Genomic DNA, 24,911 nt, shown 5'->3' on the forward strand with positions numbered 1-24,911 from the left:
TTCAGTCTGAATAGTCTGAGAATGTCCCAAATCATCCAAGACTGTATGTTTCTTTGTTTTTTGTCTGTTTAATAGTTCTTACTTAGTTTATCCCCTCCTTCTACCGTTTTGCTATAAGCAGCAAGAAACCAGGCTTCATCTTCAAAACTCTGCTTATAAATCTCCCATTAAATATATAATTTCATCACTTACCAGCTCTACTCTCCACATATCTGAAGAACCAGTTCTGCTAAGTATTCTGCCATTCTACAGCAAAGACTTTCTTTCTTCTAGTTGCCAGTAACACGTTCCTCATTTCCTTCTCTGCCTTTGCCAGCTGTTCCTTTAATGTCCATTGTTTTTACTAACCATCTGTTCACAATGATTTTGGATTCTGTAAGGATATTTGTTTTCTCAGACCTGTTCCTCACTTTTTTCTGAGTCCTCACTAAAAGTAATTTATATCGGTATTTTTACTAACAGTTTGTTCAAGGAAATCTAGCCTTTTTCTGTTACACTCCTCAAAATATTCCCAGATTCTGCCCATAGCCCAGTTACAAAGCCATTTTCACGTGTTTAGATACTTAGTACATCAGCATCTCATTTCTGGTACTGAATATATGTTAGCACTTTGTTAGAGTAGCAATATTAAGCTAAAAGAAATAATGTCTTAACAATGAAAATTTATGACCTTACATATTTGTAGGTTAGAATTGTAAAAGAGACCTTATTGGATTTAAATTAATTTACCAGCACGGTTGTGTTCTCTTTTGGAGATTCTAGGGTAGGATCTGATTCCTTGCCTTTCCTAGCTCTTAAAGAATAACCACATTTCTTGGCTATTGGCCCCCTTCCTTCATCTGAAATCCAGCAATATGGCATCTCTCTGACAATTCTCACATCTTCTTTTCTGCCTACAGCTGGGAAAGGTTGTCTCCTGTTAAAGATCACTGTGATTAGATTTGTCCCCCTAGATATTGAGGACAATCTTCTCATCTCAAGACCTTTAACTATAATCAAAGTTCCTTTTGTCATTAAGGTAACACACACAGGTTCTGGGATGGGAATTAGAATGTGGACATCTTTGCAAGCCATTTTTCTTCCTACCACTGGTGGCCTCATCTGAATAGACTTAACTATCAAGAGTTTCTTTTTTTTTTTTTTTTCCTCTTTGAGTACTTGCTGCCCCACACCTCCATCATTTTAATCTTTGATTGAGTGTGATCATCTGTCTAATCATTTGGCCAATTAGCCTTGCTCCCTTAATCTCTATGGGCTTCTTGGCAGCTGACAATGGATACAGAGTCAGACTGTTGTAGATCTTTTTGAAGCTTGGGTTCCCCAGAAAACAGACTGCAAAGTAGAATGTACATTGTAGGAAGCTTGTTAGGGAGTGTTTTGGAGATCTTCAGTGTAGAAAGGGAGGGAAAGAAACAGCAGGGTTTGGCAGAGAAAAATATCAGGTTGTAATATAGTCTCAACAAAAGCCTCAGGTGACAGTTTATTGGAGAAGGAATTTCTAAAGCTAGGTGTACTCTTTAGATTATTCTCTGTTACAGCAAGAGGACCAGGTCTTTATGCTTTGGAAGCTATGAATCACTGAATGTAGGCTACCCACAAAGAAGTAAGGCAGTCTCTCCAATCTAACTTCCAGAGGAGGGTAGAAGTTGAAAGCCGTCAGACAGCAGTACTCATAGCAGCTGGAGAAATAAGCTCTTCAGTCTTGCATGGGGATCTCAGAAGGGCACCACAGAATCTATTCCTCCAGAGTTTGGTTTCTTAACCTAGATATGATCATTGCCACATATATTCTTACAATATATGTGTTATCTGTTACTCTAGTGATGATGTCTTCCCAAGCCACTCATACAGCTACTACCCAAATTTCCATTAAAACTGAGTATTTGCTTGTTTATATATACCACTTCCAGATTCACCCCATCACTCCTGTTAACAAATGCTGCCCCATCATCCTGTTTGATTTGAGTTTTGATGTAATAGAGTCAATCAGGTGGAACTGAAGAAGGCAATTTCCCCTTCTACAGGGCTGTCGATTTTCTACAGTAATTCAACACATCCAATTTAGTCCACAGAGTGGGATGGTGTTAGTTAAGAAGGAAGTCAATACTTCACATCCTAAAGTTACCTGCAAATGAGAAGTGGAACTGAGAAGTCTTGTTCCTTCTTTTATTTTCCTATATACAATGACATGAGTAGATTTGGAGTCAGAGCTGTATTAAAAGTCAAGATCCACCACTTACTGATACTGTGACTCATGGCAAAAAAAACTACATTGAGCCTCACTTCCTTTACTTCCAAAATTTAAATAATTATTCTAATATTGTCTATATGCTGAAAAATAGTGATAGAAGGTCTCTGCAGGTGGCACAGAATTACTGTTAATGCATTCATTTTTTCTAGGTTATTATTATATCTTTAATCATCTTTCATCTCTCTTTCCCTTACCTTTTTCTATCAGCCACCATCCTTATTATGTACTTAGTATGCATATATCTATTATAAGCCTAGAAATAAAAATAAAAATTAATACATAAAATAGTTGTTTTAAAAAGAAACTTTAAAAAAATTTTAATTTAAATTCTAGTTATCTAAAATACAGTGTAATATTTGGTTGCAGGAGCAGATGTATCACACCAGTGCTCAACATAAGTGCCTTCCTTAATACCCATCACCCGTTTAGCCCATCCCCTGCCCAACTCCCTTCTGGCAACCTTGTTTGTTCTCTATAGTTAAGAGTCTCATGGTTTGCTTCCCTCTTTTTTCCCCTCTTTCCCTATGTTCATCTGTTTTGTTTCTTAGCTTCCACACATGAGTGAGATCATATGGTATTTGTCTTCCTCTGATTGATTTATTTCATTTAGCATAATACTTTCTAGCTCCATCCACATCATTGGAAATGGCAAGATGTGATTCTTTTTGATGGCTGAATATTATTCCATTGTATATACATATCATGTCTTTTTTATCCATTCATCAGTCACTAGACATGCATGTGCATGTATATCGGCACATTTGAATCAGTATATTTGTATCCTTTGGATAAATACCTAGTAATGCAATTTCTGGGTCATACAGTAGTTCTATTTTCAAAATTTTCAGGAACTTCCATACTGTTTTTCAGAGTGGCTGCACCAGTTTGCATCCCCACCAACAGTACAAAAATGTTCCCCTTTCTCCACATCATTGCCAAAATCACTTGTTTTCTGAGTTGTTATTTTTAGCCATTCTGACAGGTGTGAGGTGGTATCTCATTGTGGTTTTGATTTGTATTTTCCTGAGGACTAGTGATGTTGAGCATTTTTTCATGTGTCTGTTAGCCACTGGTATGACTTCTTTGGGAAAATGTCTATTCATGTCTTCTGCCCGTTTCTTCACTGGATTATTTGTTTTTTAAGTGTTGAGTTTGATAAGTTCTTTATACTACTCTTTATCAGCTATGTGATTTGCAAATTCTTCTTTCATTACATGGGCTGCCTTTTAGTTTTGTTGATTGTTTCCTTTGCTGTGCAGCATCTTTTTATCTTGATGAGGTCCCAATAGTTCATGTTTGCTTTTGTTTCCTTTGCCTCTGGAGACATGTCTAGTAAGAAGTTGCTATGGCTGAGGTCAGAGAGGTGGCTGTCTCTGTTCTCTTCTAGGATTTTGATGGTTTCTGGTCTCACACTTAGGTCTTTCATCCATTTTAAATTTATCTTCATGTTTGGCATAAGAAAATGGTCCAGTTTCATTCTTTTGCATGTTGCTGTCCAGTTTCCCCAACATCATTTGTTGAAGACACTATCTTTTTTCCATTGGATATTCTTTCCTGTTTTGTCGAAGATCAGTTCACTATACAGTTATGAGTTTATTCTGGGCTTTCTACTTCTTTTTCATTGATGTATGTGTCTGTTTTTGTGCCAGTACCATCCTGTTTTGATTACTAAAATTTTTTAATGTAACTTAAGTCTGGAATTGTGATGCTTCCAGCTTTGCTTTTCTTTTTCAAAATTGCTTTGGCTATTTTGGGGTTTTCTCTGGTTCCATACAAGTTTTAGCATTGTTTGTTTTAGTTCTATGAAAAACATTGTTGGTATTTTGATAGGGTTTGCATTAAATGAGGGGATTGCTTGGGTAGTGTAGGCATTTTAACAATATTTGTTCTTCAGATCCATGAGCATGGAGTGTTTTCCCATCTTTTTCTGTTGTCTTCAGTTTATCAGTGTTTTATGATTTTCAGAATACAGGTCTTTAATTTCTTTGGTTAGATTTATTCTTCCTCCTAGGTATCTTACTTATTTTGGTACAGTTGTAAGTGGGATGTCTTCTTAATTTCTCTTGCTATTCATTATTGGCATGTAGCAATGCAACAGATCTCTATACTTTGATTTTCTATCCTGCAATTTTACTGAATTCATTTGTCAGTTCTAGCAATTTTTTTGGTGGGCTTTCAGGTTTTTTACATACAGTATCATTTCATTTGCAAATAGTGAAAATTTTACTTGTTCCTTATGGACTTGAATGCCTTTTATCTCTTTTTTCTGTCTGATTGCTGTGGCTACAACTTCCAGTACTATGTGGAATAAAAGTGGTGACATAAAACATTTCGTCTTGTTCCTGACCTTAGAGGAAAATCTCAGTTTTTCTCTGTTAAGTATTATGTTAGCTGTGAGTTTTTCATATATGGTCTTTGTGATGTCGAGGTATGTTCCCTATAAACCGTCTTTGTTGATGGTTTTTATCATGAATTGATGTTGTACTTTGTCAAATAATTGTTCTGCATCTCTTGCAATGATTATATGGTTCTTATCCTTTCTCTTATTGATGTGAGGTATCAGGTTGATTGATTTGCCAATATTGAACCACTCTAGCAACCCAGGAATAAATCTCACTTGAGTGTGGTGTTTGATTCTTTGACCATATTGTTGGATTCAGTTTGCTAGTATCTTATGAAGGATTTTTGCATCTATGTTCATCAGAGATGTTGGCCTGTAGTTCCTTTTTAGTGGAGTCTTTGTCTGGTTTTGGTCAAGGTAATGTTGTCCTCATAGAATGAATGTAGTTTTCCTTCCTTTTCTATTTTTTGGTATAGTTTGCGGAGAATAGGTATTAACTTTTCTTTAAGTGTTTGGTATAATTCATCTGTGAAGCCATCTGATTCTGGACTTTAGTTTGTTGGGAGCTTTTTAATTACTGATTCCACTACTTTGCTGGTAATTGGTCTGTTCAAATTTTCTGTTTTTTTCCTGTTTCAGTTTTGTGTTTAGTGTTTATGTGTTTCTAAGAACTCATTAATTTCTTCTAGATTTTCCAATACATTGGCATATAGTTTTTCATAATACTCTCTTACAATCCTTTCTATTTCTGTAGTGTTTATTTCTCATCTCCCACTTCTTATTTATTTTATTTATTTTTTAGTTTCTAGATAATTTATCTCTGCTCTAATCTTGATTATTTCCTTTCTGCTGATGGTTTTAGGTTTTGTTGGTTGTTCTTTTTCTAGTTCCTTTAGGCATAAGGTTAGTTTGTTTGAGATTTTTCTTGCTTCCTGAAGTAGACATACATTGCTACAAACTTGCTTCTTAGAACCACTTTTGCTGCATCCCAAAGGTTTTGAACTATTGTATTTATATTTTCATTTGTTTCCATTACTTTTTAATTTCTTCTAATTCCTGGTTGACCTATTCATTGTTTAGTAGCATGTTATTTAACCTCCATGTATTTGTGGTCTTTCCAAATTTTTCTTGTGGTTGATTTTTAGTTTCATAGTGTCGTGATCAGGAAAGATGAATGATATGACTTCAATATTTTTTAATTTTTTGAGGCATGTTTTGTAATCTAATAAGTGATCTACTCTGGAGAATGTTCCTTGTGCACTTGCAAAGAATATGTATTCTTCTGTTTTAGGATGGAATGTTGTGAAATTCTGTTAAATCCATCTGTTCCATTGAGTCATTCAAAGACATTATTTCCTTGTTGATGTTTCTTGTTCTGTCCATTGGCGTAACTGGGGTGTTAAAAGTCCCCTACTACTATAGTATTAATATCAATTAGTTCCTTCAAGTTTGTTTTTAACAGTTTTATGTATTTGGGAACTTTCATGTTGGGTGCATAACTATTTACAATTGTCATTTCCTCTTGTTGGGTTGTCTCCTTTATTATTATTATATAGTGTCCTTCTTTGTCTCCTGGCTCAGTCTTTGTTTAAAGTGTATTTTTTCCAGTATAAGTATTGCTACACTGCCTTTCTTTTGATGTCCATTTGCGTTATATGTGTTTCTCTATCCCCTCACTTTTGATCAGTGGGTGTCCTTAGCTCTAAAATGAGTCTCTTGTAAGCAGCATATAGGTGGGTCTTGTTTTTTCTATCAACTCTATCACCTTGTGTATTTTGATTGGAGTGTTTAGTCCATTTACATTATAAGTAATTATTGATAGATATGTATTAGTTGCCATTTTATTACCTGTTTTGTGTTTGTTTCTGGGGATTTTCTCTGATCCTTTCTTGTCTTTCTCTCTTGCATGGTCTGCTGATTTTCTTGAGTGATTTGTTTGGATTTCTTACTCTTTATTCTTTGCACACTTATTAGTGGTATTTGATTCATGAGTGCCGTGAGGTTTGTATATAACCTATTCAGCATATAGCAGTCTATATTAAACTGATGGTCATTGGGGTGCCTGCATGGCTCAGTCAGTTGAGTGGCCAACTTCAGCTCAGGTCATGGTCTCACAGCTCATGAGTTTGAGCCCCGCATCGGGTTCTGTGCTGACAGCTTGGAGCCTGGATCCTGCTTCAGATCTGTGTCTCCCTCTCTCTCTGCCCCTAACCCACTTGCATTCTGTCTCTGTCTCTCTCAAAAGTAAATAAACATTAAAAAAAAAACCTGATGGTCATTTAATTTTGAACCCATTCTTTTCCTTTCTCCTCCACACATCTTAGGTATATGGTGCCATATTTACAGCCTTTTATTTTGTGTGTTTTTCAACTGATATTTGATAAAAAATACTCATTTTTACTGCTTTGTTTTCTACCTTCATAGTGTCACTTTTGGTCTCATTCCCACTCAATGGGTCCCTTTTAATATTTGTTGGTTTAGTGGTCATGAACTCATTCAGCTTTTCTGTGCCTTGGAAACTCATCATGTCTCCTTTTATTGTGAATGATAGCCTTGCTGAATAGAGTATTTTTGGCTGTAGATTTTTCACATTCAGCACTTAGAATATATCAGGCTACTCCATTCTGGCTTGGCAAGTTTCTGCTGAAAAATACCCTCATAGCCTTATGGGGTTTCACTTGTATGTGACTATCTTCTTTGTCTTGCTGCTTTTAAAATCTTTTCTTTTGCTCAACATCGCTCCTCATCAGGGAAATACAAATCAAAACCACACTCAGATGTCACCTCACGCCAGAGTGGCCAAAATGAACAAATCAGGAGACTATAGATGCTGGAGAGGATGTGGAGAAACAGGAACCCTCTTGCACTGTTGGTGGGAATGCAAACTGGTGCAGCTGCTCTGGAAAACAGTGTGGAGGTTCCTCAAAAAATTAAAAATAGACCTACCCTATGACCCAGGAGTAGCACTGCTAGGAATTTACCCAAGGGATACAGGAGTGCTGATGCATAGGGACACTTGTACCCCAATGTTTATAGCAGCACTCTCAACAATAGCCAAATTATGGAAAGAGCCTGAATGTCCATCAACTGCTGAATGGATAAAGAAATTGTGGTTTATATACACAATGGAGTACTACGTGGCAATGAGAAAGAATAAAATATGGCCCTTTGTAGCAACGTGGATGGAACTGGAGAGTGTTATGCTAAGTGAATTAAGCCATACAGAGAAAGACAGCATATGTTTTCACTCTTATGTGGATCCTGAGAAACTTAACAGAAACCCATGGGGGAGGGGAAGGAAAAAAAAAGAGGTTAGAGTGGGAGAGAGCCAAAGCATAAGAGACGCTTAAAAACTGAGAACAAACAGAGGGTTGATGGGGGTGGGAGGGAGGGGAGGGTGGGTGATGGGTATTGAAGAGGGCATTTTTTGGGATGAGCACTGGGTGTTGTATGGAAACCAATTTGACAATAAATTTCATTAAATAAATAAAATGTTTTCCTTGTCACTATATTTTGTCATTTTAATTATAATATGTCGTGGTGTGGATCTGCTTTTGTTTACTTTTTTGGAGGTTCTCTGTGCCTCCTGGATCTGGATAAATGTTTCCTTCTGCATATTAGGGAAGTTTTTAGCATTATCTCTCCAAATAAATTCTCTGCCATCTTTTTTCTCTTCTTCTTCTCCTGAGACTCCTATAAGGTGAATGTTATTTTGTTTGATGGAGTTATTGAGTTTCTTAAGTCTATTCTAATTTTCTATCATTCTTTTTTCTATTTTATCTTGATTACTTTCCATTACTGTGTCTTCTATGTCATTAATGCATTCCTCTGCTTCTTACAGCCTGCTGTTCATTGCATCAACCTGTTTCTAATCTTGTTTATTGCACTCTTCAAATCTGAGTGGTTCTTTGTACCTTTTGTGTTAAAGGTCTCACTGATTCTTCCATTCTTTTCTGATGTCCAGAGAGTATCCTTTTGGTCATTACTTTAAATAATCCATCAGGCAGGTTATGTGTATCTGTTTTACTTAGATCTCTGGCTATGGCTCTGTCCTTTCCTTTGATTTGGGATAAATTTTGTTGTCTTCTCATTTTGTCTATCTCTGTGCCTATTTCTCTGTGTTAGGAAAGTCAGCTATGTCTGCTATTCTTGAGGGTAATGGTCCTATTAAGCAGAATTCCTGTAATGCCCAGGACTCTACGTAGTATCCCCTTTTCCCTAGGTCCTGGCACTTCAGGGAGTGTCTCCGATGTGTGCTGCACATACTCTGCTGTTATGTCCTGGCTGCCTGATCCTTGAGGCCAGTTGTCAGCAGAGGCTCTTGGTTTGTTGTGGGCAATGTTTGGTCCCTGGACTGAATGTGGTAATGTGATGAATTTTAATTGGGTGTACTCTGGTCTGCTTGACAAATGAGACCTATGGGCACCGCCACCGGACCCAAGGTTTCACAAAATTCTCAGGTTGGGCGATGCAATGTTGTCAGGGTTTTGGGCCAGTTTTCTGGGGGAGGGGGCCGGTAGTGCTGGGACTGAGGCAGTCATGACTGGGAAGCGCAGTTCCACCAGAGCATGGAGGGCAGGACTTGGTGTAAGCTAGTTAGGTATTGAGTGTCAGGGCTGTGCTGGTTCTTTCAGGTGGCCCTGTGCTTATGCTGAGGAGTAGGGGAGGGAAATGGTGCCTGTCAGTCCCTTTGTTCCCAGAGGAGACACTCCTGAATGCTGACTCTGGAACATACTCTGAGAAAATAACTTCTCCACTCTGTGTCCCAGGCATTCTTCAGATCACTGTTTCCACACTGTGTGTCTATGGGTTGTTTGCCCTGGTTCTGTCCTAGAACAGCCCCGTTGCTTCCAGGCTCTCTCTCTGCCAAGCCCACTGACCCTTAGAACTCCAGGCTTTTAAGCCCCAGTGGTTTCAAGAACTCAGAAAATTCAACCCTATCATTTTCAAGCCAGTTTCTTTGGGGATTCATTTTCCCTCTGAGCTCCCTTATGTGTTAGTCCATTTCTCACCCTTGTCAGTGTCCACAGCTCCCTCTCCACCACAGCAGCCATGATCTATTTCTCTCCCAAACTGCATCTCTACTTCCTACCTTCTTCGATGTGGCCTCTTCACCTTTAGTTGTGGAATTTGTTCTGCCAGTCTTCAGATAGGTTTCTGGGGTATATAGGATGACTTGATAGTTACCCAGTTGTATTCATGTTGGTGGGGGGGAAATCTAGGGTCCTCCTACTCTGTCACCACCTTCCTCTCTTTACCTGTCTTTGGAGGTTTAAAAAAATATTTTTATAATCATTAGATCAAAGCACTTTTTCCTAGAAAGTGAGCATAACCAGAGAACTTTGAAGACTATTTTTAGAGCATGTGAATCCCTTAAAGTAGATCCATACATTCTCATATATTTTCTATCAATTCTAAATAAGTATGCATAATATATAAAATACGGTTTAACAACTTTGTGTATATGCACACCTGCACATAATTAAGCCCATAAAGGAAACAAAGTGTTCGTGAGACAGCACCTATTCTTACATATGCTATGCACTCTGATTTTTGCTGTTTTGTTCTTATTTTAAAAATAGTGTTACCTAGCCCTCTAACTTGATCTTATGACCCACTACTCCATCATAACCCATAAATGGGTCAATTCACAGTTTGAAAAATACTGTTGTAAGTCTCCTAGTATTCCATATTAAAAAGTAATGCTTGGGGGCTGAGCTAAAAATACAGTTCTAAGCTTCTCTGCCTTAAAGAATTAGGGATATCTTAGTTGTGTTCAGTTTATAATTCTTAACACAGGGAAAGACTAGAAGCTATCACCATTAAATGAAACTTAGACTTTCTCTCTCTCTCTCTCTCTCTCTCTCTCTCTCTCTCTCTCTCTCTCTCTGTCTCTCTCTGTGTGTGTGTGTGTGTGTGTGTATGTGCATCAGGCTATCTAAAGAGAATTATATTTATCAAGTTTTAGAAAATTCTGAAGCCAGTTCGAAACATGTTGTACCAAAAACACCCAATAGATACAATATTTTTCAAATACTAGTTTGTCCGATTTTACTTCCTGAGATACTCTATTGTTTTTATGTATTTTCATGTCTTAAATTACCTTCTCATACTTAAAAAGAAACAAAGATACATATGAATTAAAACCAACTTATGTGTATCACCAGTTTATTTCCTAATTTGATTTCTTTGCTTCAAAATAAAAGGAATCAAAAGCATGTAAAAAGCAGTCAGGACCTGTTTCCATGGATTCATCTTGCTACCAGGTACCAGGACATATGTGTGTGACAGAACTGCTGATTACATTTCTAACTCATACTTCAAAGAGACTCTGGATTATGCATCATTTGAAAGTGACTTTATATAATCCAATGCTGGGTGCCAATGTTCGTTTCATTATCAAATCACAAGCCATAAGATTCAAAACTGGGCTAATATTACTCATCTTTTGTGTTCATGCCTGTTAGATTCAAGGTATAAGCACATTCACAAGCAATTTTATCATCTCTGCATCCTAATACTGTATTCTATTTTTAAGGAGAAATGGGCAATGTATTTTTTCTAAATTTGTATGCATACTTAGCAAGGGCTATACACTAAAGAATATCTAATTTAAATCAATGTGTGTGTGTGTGTGTGTGTGTATTCATTCTTAATGCAGAGATTTTTTTTTTAAATAAATTCGGGAGGCATTTAAAAATCTCAACAATGGGGGCACGTGGGTGACTTAGTTGGTTACATGTCTGACTTAGGCTCAGGTCATGATCTCATGGTTCGTGAGTTCAAGCCCTGCGTCTGGCTCTGTGCTGACAGCTCAAAGCCTGGAGCTTGCTTAGGATTCTTTGTCTCCCTCTCTCTCTGCCCCTCCCTCACTCATGCTCTGTTTCTCCTCAAAAAAAAAAAAAAAAAAAAAAAAAAAAAAAAGTCAAAAATGAATGCCTGTTTGTAGAGGCACATTCCAAGTAGAGCCATCAACCAGTATCACAGCTTCCACTTGTGCTTTGCTCCCAGTAAACTATTATTAGAAAAGTTACTCAGTACATTACTCTTGCCTCAATTCTGAGAGGTTGGTAACATGTCAGTGTTTGTTATGCTTTTCAGGTTTACAGATTTAAAAAAAAAAAGTATATCTGGAAGACAGTTACTATATATATTTGTACTTTGTCTAAGTATATTATTCCTGAGGTATATTGATTTATTATGGTTTTTAAAATTTAACTAGGCCTCATACCACTTACCATATGTCATAGAATCTTCTAAGTTGTTGTTGCCCTTCTTTTTCTGCTTCTCCTCCTCCTTTTCCTTCTTCTTGTTTTGTTCCTCCTCTTCCTCCTCCTCCTTCATCATCATTAATCAACTTCATAACAAGCCCTATCAGATAAACACTATTATTATTATTACCTGTTTAATGTCACACAGCAAGTAACTAGCAAAGTCTGATGATTTCATACCAGTTGATAATATTATCAGTCGTGGATAGAAAGCAGCATCTTGTTTTAGCACCTGAATAGTCCTAGATCGCATTCATCAGCCTGTGAAATTTTTCCTAGCTCACAAACATAGATACCATTTCCAAAAACATTTACAAATGTGTTTTTGTCTGTTGTGGCTTATAGAATCAAAATGATTGTTTAAGACATCAGTGGTTCATTTTCTCTCAATAAGCGACTTACCTTTCAGACTTTTCAAAATATTTGAGTTCATGCAAACAATAAAGATGCATATTTGTAACTGAGTAACTCACTTGCTGAATAACAAGAATGATGAATCAGTGAACACACCCAAATTTTATCTCATAGAGGAAATGAAAGTGTTACATTTGATCCTGTTGTATACTGGCTATAGATGGTGGGTATTTTAACAAGTTTCTTTTCCCTCTCCACTGTTGGTCAACTTGGAATGTATTCTATTTCTTTCCAAGGAGAATGATGTGGCTGAAATTCTTCTATAGGATCTCTGAAGCCATCCATAAGTCTATAAATTCTCTTTGAAGAGATCTTAAAATTCCCGAGGAATTTGATTTATCCAGTTGATAGGAACAGTCATTACTCTTAGAGTATATGTAATAAAAAATGTGATAGAAAATACTAAAAATCGGGGTGCCTGGGTTCCTCAATCAGTTAAGTATCTGACTCTTGATTTCAGCTCAGATCATGATATTAGGGTCATGGAGTTGAGGCCCCTGTTGGGCTCCATGCTGAGCTTGGAGCCTGATTAAGATTCTCTCTTTTGGGGTGCCTGGGTGGCTCAGTTGGTTGAGCTTCTGACTCTTGATTTCAGCTCAGGTCATGATTCCAGGATTGTAGGATAGAGCCCCACATCAGGATCTCTGCTGGGCATGGATTGAGATTGTCTCTCCCTCACTGTCTCTAGAATGAATGAATGGATGAATGAATAAAACTTAAAATCAGAATTTCTAAATTTAAGAGTGTGGATAACTCAGTCTGAAAAACTTCACATGCTGAAATTCCTTTGGATCATAACAATAGTCGTGAAAGTATTACAAGAACTTCTGCAATCAAGAAAACAAATTATGCCAGCATTTCCTGAAACTTGTGAATATAAAGGCTCCTTCCATTCTTTGTAACAAACAGCTCAGTTAACACCCTTTATATTGTTCTAAATAAAAAATGTAATCATTAATGTTTGAAGTCTATGTGATGTTTGATAAGTTGACTATCCTAAGTAGTGGTTTGCTCATATTTACTTCATAATGTTGAATAAAAAGGGGTGTCTTTGTAAAGTGCATTTTGTGACCAGGTGTGGGTAGTCCCTTGATACAATTTAGTTTAAGATTTTAGGACCTGAAGTCAGGTGGTCTGAAGTCATCTGACTCCACAAACGACTAGGTGTACGATCTGAGGGTTTGGGATATATCATATAAGATTAAGTTGATTTATCTGAAACTGTGGTTATTGATGGTATCTATCTCAGAGAATTAAAATGAATATTACCCAAGGTAGTTTCAATACTTAACAATGTAGTTACATATTTACACCAAAGAATGACAAATAACATTAATTCTTAACTGCTTTCTTTCACATACCACATTGAATTTTGTCAACTTTCTTTCAGAATATGTCCAAAATCTGAGCACCAGATTTAAAAAGGATTATTGCAATGACCTTCTGACTTTTTTTTTTTTTTTTCCTGCTTTTACTCTTGCCCCACCACAATGGATTCTCAAAGCCAGTGGCTAGGAGGTTCTACACAATCTTTCCCTGGCAGTCTCTCTGACTCAGCTCTTACTTTCATTCCCCATTACCCATTTCAGCTCCTTATCCTTTGGACATGACCAGAACACGATTTTTGTTACAATCTTTACATTGGCTGTTCTTTCTGCCTAGAAATCTCTTTACTCATCATATACAAACTCTTTGTTGTCAAGTCAATGCTAAATAATACTTTACCAGAAACATCTTGTTTCAAGAATATGATCAGAATATACCACCTTTCTTTCTTCACATTACCTAACATTCTTTGAACTTACCACCAATGGATAATTTCAGTTTTCTCTCACTAGAACATAAGTTCCCTGAAGGAAATATTTTTTTTTTCTTATGCTGATGAATCCATAGAACCTAAAAAAGTATTACATAGAACTGGTGATTAATATTTGATGAATGGATTACTTTGTTGAATATTATATGCTTAGATTTTGCCACTTTTTGATCAGTGTGATATTAGCTCTTTCAACTACCTTGAATTTAAAAATTTTTTTATTTTTTTCTATTTTTTTTTTAAATTTACATCCAAATTAGCATATAGTGCAACAGTGATTTCAGGAGTAGATTCCTTAACGTCCCTTACCCATTTACCCCATCCCCCCTCCTTCAACCCCTCCAGTAGCCCTCAGTTTGTCCTCCATATTTATGAGTCTCTTCTGTTTTGCCCCCCTCCCGTTTTTATATTATTTTTGTTTCCCTTCCCTTAGGTTCATCTGTTTTGTCTCTTAAAGTCCTCATATGAGTGAAGTCATATGATTTTTGTCTTTATCTGACATTTCACTTAGCATAATACCCTCCAGTTCCACCCATGTAGTTGCAAATGGCAAGATTTCTTTTTGATTGTTGAGTAATATTTCATTGTATATTTAAATTTTTTTAATGTTTATTATTTTTTTTTAAGACAGAGAGTGAGCAAGAGCGCAAGTGGGGGAGGGGCAGAGAGAGAGGGAGACACAGAATCCGAAGCAGGCTCCAGGCTCTGAGCTGTCAGCACAGAGCCTGACGTGGAGCTCGAACTCACCCCGAGATCATTACCTGAGCCAAAGTCAGACGCTTAACCTACTGAGCCACCCAGGCTTGAATTTAGAGAGCACAGATGGGCAGAAGAACTTAGTACATGCATTGGCAGGCACTGTTAGGGGCACAGAAAAAGGGGCAAGATCTAGTGATGATAACAAAGATGGAAAACAAGAACAACTGTTTTTTTATTCAGAGAAGCCTATTTTTGTTTTATGTATGTGAAGTGTTCTGGAATTTCTGATTGTATAAACGACATATAATTTTTTCTAGTTTCTCTTTTCTTGATGGTTGGTTTATTCACTGGATTTGTTACTTCTGCTTTCCCTCTCCATTTTTTCATATATTTAGTGATAATTCATTGTCCATTCATATAAATAATAGTTATTGGTAATAATAATAATTATCACTATCAGAAATGAATGGGTTTCCTTACAGATAGCACTGTTTCGATGGTAGGAAATGCAGCTGGGAATGGAAAAGCCCTGGTCATGAGAGGTGGGTAGAATGTGTTTCTGTCTGTGAGCTGTTACATCATTTAGGATAGTCTAAATAAAACAAAAAATATCTTGCTTTTCTTTGTAGCTGTATCATTCTGTCTAGGAGTACCATACTTGAATTTTTTATTTTGCTTCAAGAGATTGTCCTACTAGCTATTCTTAACCTTTGAACAAAATGTAAATAGAACTGTTTTTGTATGGAAGACAGAGGATTGGCCCAAAGAGTTACCATTTAGGATACCATATAGCACACTCCAGCTAATGGCTTCTGGGAGTTGTGTTGTGACTGGCGCAACAAACACCGAGATCAGGGTCCTGAGGGTAGGGGAATGTAAGAAAAGGAGAAGAGAAGACAGTTTGGGAACAGGAGGGTCCCCTGGGCTGATGGCCCAAGTGATGGCTTTATTGTTGCTGTACACAATCTTTTATATCAAGACTCTTATGGGTCAGGCCATTCTAAGAATAAACAGGTTTCACATGATCGCTGCCAACCAAAACAGTTAGTTCTGTGTACCTTGTGAATTTTCTAAACGGGTCACAGCAAGACCTTGTTGATAAGATTGCTAGCAAAACACAGTTCCCATGTTTGTTTCTCTTTGGTCCGTAGTAGAAAAAGGGGAGGTAACATTACTGCCAACACCCACAGACCACAGGCTTCAGGAATTAACTTTCTCAGCCTTGACAAGGCTTTCGTATGCCCTTGAAAGTGGGGGAATGGGAGGGGGAACCACCGGGTTGGCTGAGTCAACAGGGAGCCATTGCTCGACCCAGTCTCAGCCTGGCACCGGGGCCCGGCCTCCCACAGAGTTGCCTGGGAATATCTTAGTTGGATCAATATGCATTTCATCAGTAGCCTTTCTATATTAACTTACTGATATATATGGCTGTATTTAGTTTTGATGTTGATTTGAACAAAAGAGCTCTTTAATTTCTGTAATTCTTCAAAGTAGCTAATCACCTTACCTTTCTGAGTTATTGGTATGCTATGTAGTTATTTAAATTTTATCCTTCTACTTTATCTTTTCAGTGAGACTTCAGAAAAAAAAAGGCATTGATGAAGTGCCTGGGTGGCTCGGTCGGTTGAGTGTCCAACTCTTGATTTCGGCTCATTTCATGATCCCAGGGTCATGGGATCGAGTTCTGTGTTGGGCTCTGCACTGAGTATGAAGCCTGCCTAATACCCTCTCTCTCTTTCCTTCTGCTCCTCTCACTCCCCCTCTCAAATAAAAAGAAAAAAGGCATTGCACCCCATGATTTCAGTCAAATATGTGTGGGATATTTAGAAGTTTCTATGCATGTACATGAATATAAGTGGATTCATGGCTACTGGTCCAGGTTGGCCCAATGGAAGAGAAAGAAGAGATGACAGATAATCAATGTAGTGGACTATATGCAGTTGAAGTGGTAAACATGAGACATTTAACAAACAGAAAGAGAACTAAAGCCAGCCGAGGGATTTGGGAATGCTTTTAGAAGAGAGAATGCTTATGCTGAATGCTGAATAATATATAAAATTTGAACAAGCAAAGAGGTCTGGCGGGGGGGGGGGGGCTAGAAATAAAAGCTTCAAATAATATTTTAGTTGGGGGAACATAATTATAATTAGTGTAAAACAATATATAAAAATAACTGAAAAACATGTTCATCTTTAACATTTAGTTACTACAAGTAAAATGAAATATTAACTGGCAGAAGGAAATGGGGTTATACAAACTGGCTTCTGGCCATTCTTTCTTCCTCAGTCTTTTTCTTCACGGTACAATATATTTTTATTAAGGCAAACCGTTACTGTCAGAATGATGCTGTAATGTACCTAAAACATTTTAATGGTAGTGTCCAAATAAGTACAGATCCCACGCTCTTAGAGAGTCATTCAGCCTTAGGATAATTAAAAATGGCAGCTGATTAATTTTGTAGTTATGCTTCTTATTTTATGATACCCCAGATGTTTCCTTTCCCTCTATTTAAATAGTATTCACACTGCAAAGCATAAACCTATTTGTTTTCCAGTGTGCAATTAAAACTGCCTGAACTCTGGAGACCATAAGCAATATCGTTTGACCTTGTGTGGGCTTTAGTTACAATATGCACTGACCAAATTACAATAAAACAAATAAGAGGTTAATGGAATTGCTTTCCTTCTTTTAAATTCATAATAGTGTACTAATTAAATATGTTTATTTCTATGTCTTTCTTCTCCCATTCTGTCTCCATTTTGCCCTACATTTACATTGTTCTTTAAGGCTTGACCCAAATCTTTTTCATTCACTTGGCATTACTAATTTCTTTAAATGTGTGCGTGTGTTTGTGTGTGTGTATTTTTCCATCTGCAAGGAACTCAGATGCAAGAATTTGAATAATATTTATCACAAATAATTAAAAAAACTATTGAAGTATAATTGCACACATATAAATATATGATTTTATAAATTTTGACAGATATATATGCCCAAGAAACCCTCTAGAATTAAGATAAACATATTTAGTATTCTCAAAGTTTGCACATGTTCCCTTGTGACCCCTCTCTTCTCCCCTCCATGACCAACCTCCTTCCCCCATTCCCAGGGAAATTACTGATCAACTTTTTACAAACTTTCTATTGACTTCTTTGCATTTTTGACTAATAGTGTTTTATATAAATGGAATCATACAATATACTTGACTTGATTCACTCGGTATAATTACTTGAAAATTTATCCAGTAGGGCACCTGGCTGGCTCAGTAGGTTGAGCATCTGACTCTTGGTTTAAGCTCAGATCATGATCTCACAGGTGGTGGGTTTGAGCTCCGAGTTGGGCTCTGTGCTGTGTGGAGCCTTCTTGAGATTCTCTCACCCTCTCTCTCTTCCCCTCCCCTGCTCTTGCTCTCTCTCTCAAATAAACTTTAAAACTTATCTAATAGTTCCTTCATTTTTGTTACTGAGTAGTATTTAATTCAATAGATGTACTATACTTTGTTTATGCATTGATAAATTCATTTATTAATATTTGGTTTGCACATAGAATCTAGCTACTACAAGTTAAGCTGTTATGATTACTTATGCACAAGTAAATATGGACATATGTTTCCAATTATCTTGAGTAAATCTTAGTTGTGGAATGCCTACATCTTGGGAAAGTTTAACTTTTAAAGAGACTGCTAAACCTTTTAAAGGATGTGCTGAAATCTTTTACCCATTTATTTCAAATTGGCTTATTTTGAGATACAAGTCCTTTATCAGAAATATGTTTGTAAAATTGTCTCCCAGTCAATAACTTTGTTGATTCTTTTTTAAAGTGTTTTTCAAAGGACTGAATTTTAATAAAGTCCAATTTATTATTCTTTTATGGACATTTATTTTGGTGTCATATCTTTAAAAATGTTTTTATAACCTGGATTTAAAAAATTTGTCATGGCTTTTATTTATTTTGTTTGGAGGTTTTATAGTTGTAGTTTTTTTTTTTTTTAATATGAAATTTATTGTCAAATTGGTTTCCATACAACTCCCAGTGCCCATCCCAAAAGATGCCCTCTTCAATACCCATCACCTACATTCCCCTCCCTCCCACCCCCATCAACCCTCAGTTTGTTCTTAGTTTTTAAGAGTCTCTTATGCTTTGGCTCTCTCCCACTCTAACCTCTTTTTTCCCCCCTCCACCATGGACTTCTGTTAAGTTTCTCAGGATCCCCATAAGAGTGAAAACAAATGATATCTGTCTTTCTCTGTATGACTTATTTCACGTAGCATAACACTCTCCAGTTCCATCCATGTTGCTACAAAAGGCCATATTTCATTTTTGTCATTGCCATGTAGTACTCCATCGTGTATATACCACAATTTCTTTATCCATTCATCAGTTGATGGACATTTAGGCCCTTTCCATAATAGGGCTATTGTTGAGAGTGCTGCTATAAACATGGGGGTACAAGTGCCCCTATGCATCAGCACTCCTGTATCCCTTGGGTAACTTCCTAGCAGTGCTACTGCTGGGTCATAGGTTAGGTCTATTTTTAATTTTTTGAGGAACCTCCACACTGTTTTCCAGAGCAGCTACACCAGTTTGCATTCCCACCAACAGTGCAAGAGGGTTCCCGTTTCTCCACATCCTCACCAGCATCTATAGTCTCCTGATTTGTTCATTTTGGCCACTCTGACTGGCGTGAGGTGATATCTGAGTGTGGTTTTAATTTGTATTTCCCTCATGAGGAGCGACATTGAGCATCTTTTCATGTACTTGTTGGCCATCCGGATGTCTTCTTTAGAGAAGTGTCTACTCATGTTTTCTGCCCATTTCTTCACTGGATTCTTTGTTTTTCAGGTGTGAATTTTAGTGAGCTCTTCATAGATTTTAGATATAGCCCTTTGTCAGATATGTCATTTGCAAATATCTTTTCCCACTCTGTTGGTTGCCTTTTAGTTTTGTTGGTTGTTTCCTTTGCTGTGTGAAAGCTTTTTATCTTCATGAGGTCCCAATAGTTCATTTTTGCTTTTAATTCCCTTGCCTTTGGGGATGTGTCAAGTAAGAAATTGCTGCGGCTGAGGTCAGAGAGGTTTTTTTCCTCCTTTCTCCTCTAGGGTTTTTATGGTTTCCTGTCTACATTCAGGTCCTTTATCCATTTTGAGTTTGTTTTTGTGAATGGTGTAAGAGAGTGGTATAGTTTCATGCTTTTGCATGTTGCTGTCCAGTTCTCCCAGCACCATTTGTTAAAGAGACTGTCTTTTTCCCACTGGATATTCTTCCCTGCTTTGTCAAAGATGAGTTGGCCAGACGTTTGTGGGTCTAGTTCTGGGGTTTCTATTCTATTCCATTGGTCTATGTGTCTGTTTTTGTGTCAATACCATGCTGTCTTGATGATTACAGCTTTGTAGTAGAGGCTAAAGTCGGGGATTGTGATGCCTTCTGCTCTGGTCTTCTTCTTCAAAATTACTTTGGCTATTCGGGGCCTTTTGTGGTTCCATACAAATTTTAGGATTGCTTGTTCTAGCTTCAAGAAGAATGCTGGTGCAATTTTGATTGGGATTACATTGAATGTGTAGATTGCTTTGGGTAGCATTGACATTTTAACAATATTTATTCTTCCAATCCATGAACACGGAATGCTTTTCCATTTCTTTATGTCTTCTTCAATTCCTTCATAAGCTTTCTATAGTTTTCAGCATACAGATCTTTTACATCTTTGGTTAGGTTTATTCCTAGGTATTTTATACTTCTTGGTGCAATTGTGAATGGGATCCGTTTCTTTATTTGTCTTTCTGTTGCTTCATTATTAGCGTACAAGAATGCAACTGATTTCTGTACATTGATTTTGTATCCTGCGACTTTGCTGAATTCATGCATCAGTTGTAGCAGACTTTTGGTGGAGTCTATCGGATTTTCCATGTATAATATCATGTCATCTGCAAAAAGTGAAAGTTTGACTTCATCTTTGCCAATGTTGATGCCTTTGATTTCCTTTTGTTGTCTGATTGCTGGTGCTAGAACTTCCAACACTATGTTAAACAACAGTGGTGATAGTGGACATCCCTGTCGTGTTCCTGATCTCAGGGAGAAAGCTCTCAGTTTTTCCCCATTGAGGATGGTATTAGCTGTGGGCTTTTCATAAATGCCTTTTATGATGTTTAAGTATGCTGCTTCTATCCCGACTTTCTCGAGGGTTTTTATTAAAGGATGCTGAATTTTGTCAAATGCTTTTTCTGCATCCATTGACAGGATCATATGGTTCTTCTTAATGTGAAGTATCACATTGATTAATTTGCAAATGTTGAACCAGCCCTGCATCCCAGAAATGAATCCCACTTGATCATGGTGAATAATTCTTTTTATATGCTGTTGAATTCGATTTGCTAGTATCTTATTGAGAATTTTTGCATCCATATTCATCAGGGATATTGGCCTGAAGTTCTCTTTTTTTACTGGGTCTCTGTCTGGTTTAGCAATCAAAGTAATGCTGGCTTCATAGAATGAGTCTGGAAGTTTTCTTTCCCTTTCTATTTTTTGGAATAGCTTGAGAAGGATAGGTATTATCTCTGCTTTAAATAGCTGGTTGAATTCCTCAGAGAAGACATCTGATCCTGGACTCTTATTTGTTGGGAGATTTTTGATAACTGATGCCATTTCTTCGCTGGTTATGGGTCTGTTCAAGCTTTCTATTCCCTCCTGTTTGAATTTTGGAAGTGTGTGGGTGTTTAGGAATTTGTCCATTTCTTCCAGGTTGTCCAGTTTGTTGGCATATAATTTTTCATAGTATTCCCTGATAATTGCTTGTATCTCTGAGGGATTGGTTGTAATAATTCCATTTTCATTCATGATTTTATCTATTTGGGTCACCTCCCTTTTCTTTTTGAGAAGCCTGGCTAGATGTTTATTAATTTTGTTTATTTTTTCAAAAAACCAACTCTGGGCTTCATTGATCTGCTCTACAGTTTTTTTTAGATTCTATATTGTTTATTTCTGCTCTGATCTTTAGTATGTCTCTTCTGCTGGGTTTGGGTTGTCTTTGCTGTTCTGTTTCTAGTTCCTTTAGGTGTGCTTTTAGATTTTGTATTTGGGATTTTTCTTGTTTCTTGAGATAGGCCTGGATTGCAATGTATTTTCCTCTCAGCACTGCCTTCACTGCATCCCAAAGCGTTTGGATTGTTGTATTTTCATTTTCATTTGTTTCCATATATTTCTTAATTTCTTCTCTAATTTCCTGGTTGACCCATTCATTCTTTAGTAGGGTGTTCTTTAACCTCCATGCTTTTGGAGGTTTTCCAGTCTTTTCCTGTGGTTGATTTCAAGCTTCATAGCATTGTGGTCTGAAAGTATGCATGGTATAATTTCAATTCTTGTATACTTATGAAGGGCTGTTTTGTGACCCAGTATATGATCTATCTTGGAGAATGTTCCATGTGCACTCGAGAAGAAAGTATATTCCGTTGCTTTGGGATGCAGAGTTCTAAATATATCTGTCAAGTCCATCTGATCCAATGTGTCATTCAGGGCCCTTGTTTCTTTATTGACCGTGTGTCTAGATGATCTATCCATTTCTGTAAGTGGAGTGTTAAAGTCCCCTGCAATTACCACATTCTTCTCAATAAGGTTGCTTATGTTTCTGAGTAATTGTTTTATATATTTGGGGGCTCCCGTATTCGGCTCATAGATATTTATAATTGTTAGCTCTTCCTAGTGGATAGACCCTGTAATTATTATATAATGCCCTTCTTCATCTCTTGTTACAGTCTTTAATTTAAAGTCTAGTTTGTCTGATATAAGTATGGCTACTCCAGCATTCTTTTGGCTTCCAGTAGCATGATAAATAGTTCTCCATCCCCTCACTCTCAATCTAAAGGTGTCCTCAGGTCTAAAATGAGTCTCTTGTAGACAGCAAATTGATGGGTCTTGTTTTTTGATCCATTCTGATACCCTATGTCTTTTGGCGCATTTAATCCATTTACATTCAGTGCTATTATAGAAAGATACGGGTTTAGAGTCATTGTAATGTCTGTATGATTCATGCTTATAGTGATGTCTCTGGTACTTTGTCTCACAGGATCCCCCTTAGGATCTCTTGTAGGGCTGGTTTAGTGGTGATGAATTCCTTCAGTTTTTGTTTGTTTGGGAAGACCTTTATCTCTCCTTCTATTCTAAATGACAGTCTTGCTGGATAAAGGATTCTCAGCTGCATATTTTTCTGTTCATCACATTGAAGGTTTCCTGCCCTTTCTTTCTGGCCTGCCGGGTTTCAGTAGAGAGATCGGTCACGAGTCTTATCGGTCTCCCTTTATATGTTAGAGCACATTTATCCCTAGCTGCTTTCAGAATTGTCTCTTTATCCTTGTATTTTGCCAGTTTGACTATGAGTTGTCATGTAGAAGATCGATTCAAGTTACATCTGAAGGTAGTTCTCTGTGCCTCTTGGATTTCAATGCCTTTTTCCTTCCCCAGATCAGGGAAGTTCTCAGCTATGGTTTCTTCAAGTACACCTTCAGCACCTTTCCCTCTCTCTTCCTCCTCTGGAATCCCAATTATACGTATGTTATTACGTTTAATTGTGTCAGTTCTCTAGTTCTCCCCTCATACTCTTTTTTTTTTAATCTCTCTTTTTCTCAGCTTCCTCTTTTCCATATTTTTTATCTTCTAATTCACCTATTCTCTCCTGCTTCTTCACTCCGAGCTGTGGTCGCCTCCGTTTTATTTTGCAGCTCATTTATAGCATTTTTTAGCTCCTCCTGACTGTTTCTTAGTCCCTTGATCTCTCTAGTAATAGATTCTCTGCTGTCCTCTATACTTTTTTCAAGCCAAGTGACTAATTTTATGACTATTATTTTAAATTCATTTTCTGCTATGTTGCTTAAATTGTTTTTGATCAGTTCGTTAGCTGTTGCTACTTCCTGGAGTTTCTTTTGTGGAGAATTCGTCCATTTTGTCATTTTGGAGAGTCCCTGGAGTGGCGTGGAACTGCAGGGCTCTTCCTCTTTGCTGTCTCGAGTAACTTGTGTTGTTGGGCGGGGCCGCAGTCAGACCTGATGTCTGCCCCCAGCCCACCACTGGGGCCAGAGTCAGACTGGTGTGTACCTTATCTTCCCCTCTCCCAGGGGCAGGACTCACTGTGGAGTCATGTGGCCCCTGTCTGGGCTATATGCATACTGACAGGCTTGTGGTGCTGCTTTGATGGGATCTGGGGTATTAGCTGGAGGATCCGCAAAGTGCATGGGGGCGGGAGGGGCAGACTCAGCCTGCTTTGCCTTCGGTGGTCTCCTTTGGAAGGGGCCCTGTGGCACCGGAGGGAGGCAGATCCGTCAGAGGGATGGATCCACGGAAACACAACGTTGGGTGTTTGCCCGGTGCAATCAAGTTCTGTGATGGGAACCGGTTCACTTTGGGATTTTGGCTGGGGGATGGGGGAGAGAGATGGCGCTTCCCAGTGCCTTTGTTCCTGCCAGGCTGAGCTCTGTCCTCCAGGGCTCAACAACTCTCCCTCCCGCTCTCTGAGCAGGGCTGTTGACTTACAACCTTCCAGATGTTAAGTCCTGCTGGCTGTCAGAACACACTCCCTCTCGCCCCTCTGCTTTTGCAAGCCAGACTCAGGGGCTTTGCCTTGCTGGGTGGGCTGGCTGCCCCTCCACTGCCCCAGCTCCCTCCTGCCAGTCTGTGTAGCACGCACCGCCTCTCTGCCCTTCCCACCCTCTTCCGTGGGCCTCTAGTCTACGTTTGGCTCTGGAGAGCCCATTATGCTCATCTTCTGGTGGTTTTCTGGGTTATTCAGGCAGATGTGGGTGGAATCTAAGTGGTCAGCTGGACGTGGTGAGCCCAGCATCCTCCTATGCTGCCATCTTCCTTCCGGCTTATAGTTGTAGTTTTTAGTTGTGATCCATTACTTATTTTAAGTTAATTTTTGTACATGGGGTGAAATAAAGACCTAAGGTAGAATTTTTTTTTTTTTTTTTGGTGCATGAATATCAATCATTCCAGCTATTGAAGTGCTTTTACACTTTTTTTGTGTGTGAAAAATAACTGGTTTTTTTAATGTGTGAGAATGATTCTAAAATCTATATTTTTTTCTATTGACCTATTTATTCATCTGTATGTCAGTTCCATTCAACCTTAATAAAT

This window comes from Acinonyx jubatus, chromosome D4, assembly GCF_027475565.1.
Source record: "Acinonyx jubatus isolate Ajub_Pintada_27869175 chromosome D4, VMU_Ajub_asm_v1.0, whole genome shotgun sequence".
NCBI classification, from domain to species: Eukaryota; Metazoa; Chordata; class Mammalia; order Carnivora; family Felidae; genus Acinonyx; species Acinonyx jubatus.